Source organism: Oncorhynchus kisutch, linkage group LG4 (genome assembly GCF_002021735.2).
Source record: "Oncorhynchus kisutch isolate 150728-3 linkage group LG4, Okis_V2, whole genome shotgun sequence".
NCBI classification, from domain to species: Eukaryota; Metazoa; Chordata; class Actinopteri; order Salmoniformes; family Salmonidae; genus Oncorhynchus; species Oncorhynchus kisutch.
In genome coordinates this window covers 18,857,849-18,866,393 of record NC_034177.2, presented here as the reverse complement: position 1 = coordinate 18,866,393, position 8,545 = coordinate 18,857,849, and positions in this window count along the sequence as shown.

The window sequence follows — 8,545 nt, the reverse complement described above, 5'->3', positions numbered from 1 at the left end:
TCCACAAATTCACTTTTAACAAGACACACCTGTTAATTGAAATGCATTCCAGGTGACTACCTCAATGAAGCTGGTTGAGAGAATGCCAAGAGTGTGAAAAGCTGTCATCAAGGCAAAGGGTGGCAACTTTGAAGAATCTCAAATATAATATATATTTTGATTTGTTTAACACTTTTTTGGTTACTACATGATTCCAGATGTGTTATTTCATAGTTTTGATGTCTTCACTATTATTCTACAATGTAGAAAATGGTCAAAAGAAAGAAAAACCCTTGAATGAGTAAGTGTGTCCAAACATTTGACTGATACTGTAAGTGTTAACATCCCTGAGAAAATCCTTTGTAGTAACACATTTGGGTATGTCTGTATCAGCTTTGCACATCTGGATCTGGGAATTTTCTCCCATTAGTCCTTGTAGATTTTATTTTAAAGAACTGCTAAATTGCCAGAAATGTACACACTCTGTAAGTACTATGAAGATTTTAACTGACTTTTAACTCACTAATTTTAAATCACCCAGACATTTCTCAAAGGTGTAAAGTTATTCTGTTGCTTTGACAGTCATTTCTGGCGATTATTATTTCTTTAATGCAATTGGTGATTCATTTTAAGAAATTTAAAAAAAAACCTGTCCCTCATTTTAAGGTCAACCCTGTTATATGAACTGAACTTGAATTTTAACATTCAGAAGAAACATTTAAAATCTTATAGTCAAACCCTAGTGTGAAAGCAGGTTAAACTCTTTTAGGCAATTTTCTGGTGTTTTGTGGTGGGTAACTGAGTGGGTCGAGCATAACACGTGAACCCTGTTACCCATAGATAGGCTAGAAAAGCTTGCATTCAATTGCCCCTCCCTGTTGCACACAACAAGCTTCTATTCCCCCTGGGGGATTTATGGCTGATTTAAGATCAAATCAAATCAAATGTATTTATATAGCCCTTCGTACATCAGCTGATATCTCAAAGTGCTGTACAGAAACCCAGCCTAAAACCCCAAACAGCAAGCAATGCAGGTGTAGAAGCACGGTGGCTAGGAAAAACTCCCTAGAAAGGCCAAAACCTAGGAAGAAACCTAGAGAGGAACCAGGCTATGTGGGGTGGCCAGTCCTCTTCTGGCTGTGCCGGGTGGAGATTATAACAGAACATGGCCAAGATGTTCAAATGTTCATAAATGACCAGCATGGTCGTATAATAATAAGGCAGAACAGTTGAAACTGGAGCAGCAGCACGGCCAGGTGGACTGGGGACAGCAAGGAGTCATCATGTCAGGTAATCCCGGGGCATGGTCCTAGGGCTCAGGTCCTCCGAGAGAGAGAAAGAAAGAGAGAAGGAGAGAATTAGAGAACGCACACTTAGATTCACACAGGACACTGAATAGGACAGGAGAAGTACTCCAGATATAACAAACTGACCCTAGCCCCCCGACACATAAACTACTGCAGCATAAATACTGGAGGCTGAAATCGTCAACCCTGTTACTTTACTTGGCACTTAATAGGCACTTACTATAGTCATTTTTTATTTGATTTAACACCTCTTGAGATAAGAAAATATGTTTTTTATTCAGTTGAACGTGATCTTTGTGACAGAATGTTAAAATGAGGTGAAAACAAGTTTTTCTTCCTACCAAGTTACACTACTCAAAAGGCACCCACCCAATTGGTGGAACGACCCATATCGGAGAAAGCCTGAATGACATAATGTGTGTCAATAGACCCACATTCCCACCACTAAGAGAAGATTATCTGTTTGAAAAGTCATATCCTCCATGAGACCTTTAGGTGTAATCAATTCTAGATGTAACCTTGGGGGGTAATGGCAATGGAAAATAATTAGAATCCAAATGTGGTATTGCATTGCCCCCTGCTGCAAGCTTTGGGGAATTAAAGTATCTTGAGTGCAGAAGACCCTTTTGAGGCAAGCATGGTATTTGGGAAAGGGCCATCAGTTGCAGCACTGCAGCGAAGAGACCAACACTTCAACAGACACAAGGACATTCATGCTAGAGGCATCCCAAAACAAGAGGATAGGCAAGGACTTCTAGGTGGGATGTTTGAAGTAAACATTCAGTGGCTATCCCTACTGATTAGGAACTGTCCGTGATCAGTGACTTAATATTAGAAACAGCATGTGATAGTCCTCTGGGGATATAAAATAAAGTACAAATAACATTTCTAGCCTATTTCAATTTTCTGTGTTTTGTTAAATAATGAATCCTTGAATGGCAGGTGTTTTTCTTAGAGGAGAAAAGCCTAAACACGTCCTTGTGTTACCCGACATGTATGGGTACCAGGGTATCTGCAGCTGGGTGAAGCTGTGACTAATAATAATTACAACATAATATTATTATCAATATCACTCACAATTCCTATTACATATGTCATGATACCATAAAACAAGATAAGATTAACGTCTGAGAAAACTCAAGAATGTTTTAAGAAAAACATGCCTGAGAAAAAGCTAATACAGTAGGCCTATGTCCTGAATGGGGTTGCAAATTCATCTGTAATTTACTGTAATCTTCAGTAATTTTGGTCATTAACAGAAAATCCATGGCATTCTACAGTAACTTTGGTCATTTATACTTGAATAACTTTTAAAAAATGAATTCATATATAGTATTCATTTATTATATCTGTGTTTATATTGTCCATGAGTTTCTAGTAGATAGACCATATGGTTCAAGAGAAAATATCCTAATTAATGAAAAAAGCATATATTTTTAATTAACTCTGCAACTCTTCCAACTATTGACTTTTTTCACAACGGCCACCAGTTTGATGCCGAAACATAACAAATACATATTAACATATAAAAACTAAATGCAAGTTTGTGAAACAAATATATAGATTATATTTCATGTTGAAACCTTCAGAACACCAATGGTATTCACTAAGTTAATGGTTCAAATTTAGGATAAGACAGCTTTGTCATTCTATTTTTTATATTTTAAAATCATATTATTCAATGATTTCATATCCTGTATATTACATGTGATAAAGCCACACAGAAGGCCAGAGATTGTTAGACATCTGTGATAATCTGAAGTACCAAAAGGGCCACTAGATTGTGATAGATTACATAAAATCCTTGAAAAATACACATGGTAGTTTACTGGTAAACTTCAAAGGTTTTCAGTAACATACCCTCCTTTGCAACCCTAGTCCTTATTTACCTTACACTTGACCTAAAGTAGTCAGGGTGGAGTTACAGTGCCTTGCGAAAGTATTCGGCCCCTTTGAACTTTGCGACCTTTTGCCACATTTCAGGCTTCAAACATAAAGATATAAAACTGTATTTTTTTGTGAAGAATCAACAACAAGTGGGACACAATCATGAAGTGGAACGACATTTATTGGATATTTCAAACTTTTTTAACAAATCAAAAACTGAAAAATTGGGCGTGCAAAATTATTCAGCCCCCTTAAGTTAATACTTTGTAGCACCACCTTTTGCTGCGATTACAGCTGTAAGTCGCTTGGGGTATGTCTCTATCAGTTTTGCACATCGAGAGACTGAAATTTTTTCCCATTCCTCCTTGCAAAACAGCTCGAGCTCAGTGAGGTTGGATGGAGAGCATTTGTGAACAGCAGTTTTCAGTTCTTTCCACAGATTCTCGATTGGATTCAGGTCTGGACTTTGACTTGGCCATTCTAACACCTGGATATGTTTATTTTTGAACCATTCCATTGTAGATTTTGCTTTATGTTTTGGATCATTGTCTTGTTGGAAGACAAATCTCCGTCCCAGTCTCAGGTCTTTTGCAGACTCCATCAGGTTTTCTTCCAGAATGGTCCTGTATTTGGCTCCATCCATCTTCCCAGGAATTTTAACCATCTTCCCTGTCCCTTCTGAAGAAAAGCAGGCCCAAACCATGATGCTGCCACCACCATGTTTGACAGTGGGGATGGTGTGTTTAGGGTGATGAGCTGTGTTGCTTTTACACCAAACATAACGTTTTGCATTGTTGCCAAAAAGTTCAATTTTGGTTTCATCTGACCAGATCACCTTCTTCCACATGTTTGGTGTGTCTCCCAGGTGGCTTGTGGCAAACTTTAAACAACACTTTTTATGGATATCTTTAAGAAATGGCTTTCTTCTTGCCACTCTTGCATAAAGGCCAGATTTGTGCAATATACGACTGATTGTTGTCCTATGGACAGAGTCTCCCACCTCAGCTGTAGATCTCTGAAGTTCATCCAGAGTGATCATGGGCCTCTTGGCTGCATCTCTGATCAGTCTTCTCCTTGTATGAGCTGAAAGTTTAGAGGGACGGCCAGGTCTTGGTAGATTTTCAGTGGTCTGATACTCCTTCCATTTCAATATTATCGCTTGCACAGTGCTCCTTGGGATGTTTAAAGCTTGGGAAATCTTTTTGTATCCAAATCCAGCTTTAAACTTCTTCACAACAGTATCTCGGACCTGCCTGGTGTGTTCCTTTTTCTTCATGATGCTCTCTGCGCTTTTAACGGACCTCTGAGACTATCACAGTGCAGGTGCATTTATACGGAGACTTGATTACACACAGGTGGATTGTATTTATCATCATTAGTCATTTAGGTCAACATTGGATCATTCAGAGATCCTCACTGAACTTCTGGAGAGAGTTTGCTGCACTGAAAGTAAAGGGGCTGAATAATTTTGCACGCCCAATTTTTCAGTTTTTGATTTGTTCAAAAAGTTTGAAATATCCAATAAATGTCTTTCCACTTCATGATTGTCTCCCACTTGTTGTTGATTCTTCACAAAAAAATACAGTTTTATATCTTTATGTTTGAAGCCTGAAATGTGGCAAAAGGTCGCAAAGTTCAAAGGGGCCGAATACTTTCGCAAGGCACTGTATATAATTTCCTTCCATTTTTCTGTTTCGAATTATGAGTCTGCAGTATTAATCAAATTGCTCTCTTCCTCAATACAGGTGCCACCACACAAACCAGAGTTAACTTTCATTAACAGGGTTGGATAGTAACCTGATAGGAAAATTACATTTTAAAGGACACTTTCCCACTTGTATAGGCCATGCCATGTTTCTTAACAGTGGCCATATACATCATCTAGTTGTCTCATGTAGACATTGAGGGTGCTGTTACCATTCTTGTTTCTAAATGAAATAGCCATTGTCCTGAAGAAACCCCACAAGGAGGGGGAGCAATGGATAGAGAGGAACTTATCAGAGAACTCCAGAAGAGGAACAATAAGCATTGGGCTCAAATTGAGAAATTAGAAGAATTCCTTCCACGTTTTTGAAACGTACTGATGTTTTGTTATTGATATGAAAACACTACTTTAAAAAAAATCATAAGTAAGCAAAAATGTATTCTCTGGTAGGTATCTGTTTAGGTATTGGCATCTCTGTATTGTTCACCAAGGAGAAATATGAACAATTTATTGCAATTTGGTAAAGGATAAATGTAGGGTCAAGGCAACACAATTTGTACAGTACAGTGTACGGGTCGAAGGTCATCCATCCCGCTATCTGCTTTCACCTTATTTCATCAAAATCGACTGGCACATTCTGTGCAACATTTCACCCTTTACGATTCTAGTTGGGCACATTTCATTATAGACAGGCAGTCACCCTTTGTCTGCAGTGTTCTTAACTCTGACCAGAGATGTGGAAATGACATTAATTTAACTTGTCATCTTTTGCAAAATGTTCTCATTTTTAGCCGAATGCAGTAGGCTGTAATAAAGAACATGATCATGGACCATCAAAGATCTAATCATGGAATTAAATTGTATGAGATTCATTCAACAATATCAGAATGTAATTTATAATTTGAAGTAACCGGGTAGTACAGTAGTTTGGAAGCCTGTGCTGGTTTAGGAGATGGAGCAGATAGAATTCATAGATTGCTTCGCCATTTAGTAGTTTGAGTTTGACTAAATTTGAGACTGAGGTGTGATTCAACACAGACATGCACCGTAGATTTATAACATCTTTAGACATTTAATTACGTTTCCAGTCCTGCTGGTAGATCTATGTCTCTGTACACAGATGTTATGTATGAGAATGTCATCTATGAAATGCAGTACCTGTCAAAAGTTTGGAAACACCTACTCATTCAAGGGTTTTTCTTTATTTTTTACTATTTTATACATTGTAGAGTAATAGTGAAGACATCAAAACTATGAAATAACACAAATGGAATCATGTAGTAACCAAAAAAGTGTTAAACAAATCTAAACATATTTTAGATTCTTCAATGTAGCCACCGTTTGCCTTGATGACAGCTTTGCACACTCTTGGCATTCTCTCAACCAGCTTCATGAGGTGGAATGCAGTTCAATTAACAGGTGTGCCTTGTTCTAAGTGAATTTGTGGAATTTCTTTCCTTCTTAATGCATTTTAGCCAATCAGTTGTGTTGTGACAAGGTAGGGGTGGTATACAGAAGATAGCCCTATTTAGTAAAAGACCAAGTCCATATTATGGCAAGAACAGTTCAAATAAGCAAAGAGAAACAACAGTCCTTCATTACTTTAAGACATGAAGGTCAGTCAATCCGGAAAATGTCAAGAACTTTGAAAGTTTCTTAAAGTGCTGTCGCAAAAACCATCAAGTGCCATGATGAAACTGGCTCTCATGAGGACCGCCACAGGAAAGGAACATCCATAGTTACCTCTGCTGCAGAGGATGAGTTCATTAGAGTTACCAGCCTCAGAAATCGTCAATTAATTGCACTTCAGATTGCACCTCACAGAGTTCAAGTAACAGACACATCTCAACATCAACTGTTCAGAGGAGACTGCGTGAATCAGGCCTTCATAGTCTAATTGTTGCAAAGAAACCACTACTAAAGGACACCAAGAAGAAGAGACTTACTTGGGCCAAGAAACACGAGCAATGGACATTAAACCAGTGGAAATTTGTCTTTTGGTTTGATGAGTCCAAATTTGCGATTTTTGGTTCCAACCGCCGTGTCTTTGTGAGACGCAGAGTAGGTGAACAGATGATCTCCGCATGTATGGTTCCCACTGTGAAGCATGGAGGAAGAGGTGTGATGGTGCTCTGCTGGTGACACCATCTGTGATTTATTTAGAATTCAAGGCACACTTAACCAGCATGGCTACCACAGCATTCTGCAGCGATACGCCATCCCATCTGGTTTGCGCTTAGTGGGACTATTATTTGATTTTCAACAGAACAATGACCCAACACACCTCCAGGCTGTGTTAGGGATATTTGACCAACAAGGAGAGTGATGGAGTGCTGCATCAGATGACCTGGCCTCCACAATCACCTGACCTCAACCCAATTGAGATTTGGGATGAGTTGAGCTCCCTAATTTTTTCCAGTCACGCTGGTCTACTTATTGACCCCCACCCCGTGGAGGGCTGCTCCAGATGCGAAACACCTTACTGGCTAATTTTGTCTGTTCGGGGCAGGTGGAGAGAGCGGGGAGGGAAACAATAGATCAGCACCATTGGTCTCTTGCGGAAAAGTATGCTCACTTGAACGGCCACTTAAACAGACTTTGGTTCGAGCTTCTTGAAAGGGTGTGGGCTGTACCCTTTTGCATGGGCTGTGTCTCAATCCACTGCATCTGCCAATGGCAGCCTTCCGCATCTGCGGTGGAAGGTGGCTGAGCTACAGCGATGTTTGTCAGACTATGAGACATCCCAAAAATCATTCCTCACAAACTTCTGTTGCATCCAAACGGTTTGGTATACTGTCTCGCTCTTTGACCACAAGACTCACGAACTTGTGTGAAGTTGGTACCGCCTATCTGCCAACATTCATTTTTCTTTGTATGAATCTGTTACTCAAAACGGTTCTATGGGCTAATACAGGGTTTCCCTAACTCAGTCCTGGGGACCGAAATAGATACATAATTTAGTTTTTGCCCTAGCACCAATTCAAGTAATTAACCCAAGCTTTGATTATTTTAATTAGTGTAGTGCTAGGGTAAAAAATAAAATAATAAAATGTATCCTTGGGGTTCCCAGGACAAGGTTTGGGAAACGCTGGGCTAATAGCAGTAAGGTCAAAAACCTATTTTCCATAATATTTTTTTTTATACTATACCTAAATGGTTCCGAAAACTCCAAATCCAGATTTAAGGATTAACTGTAAAAAAGTACCTGTATCTTCCACTTGAAATCACTTTGGGTGGATCCCATTTGCAACCAACTGTCTTAGCCGTCACATTGAATGCATGGCGCGAACTGGGGCGAACCAGGCAAGTTTACAACACACGAAAGGTTGTCACTAATTACAACAGCAAAATGGGCTAAATGGTAAAACAATGTAATGTGCTTTTGTCTTAATTCAAGGTAAGGCATAAGGTTAAAGTGGTTAAGTATTAAAAACAGATTTTAATGAAACATTTTAGAATTATGCAGTTTAGCCACAATTGACTTTGTGGCTATAGTGACAACCACACGTTTGGAAAGGTCATCATTAGTTAAGACGGCCACAAAAAATAATAATTATGGCTAAACCCAACCCATTTATACAATTTCTGATTTTAAACCTAACCACTGCTAAATGTAAGGCCCAAACAACCTGAAATGCACACAAACACATTTCACAAGGATTATGTC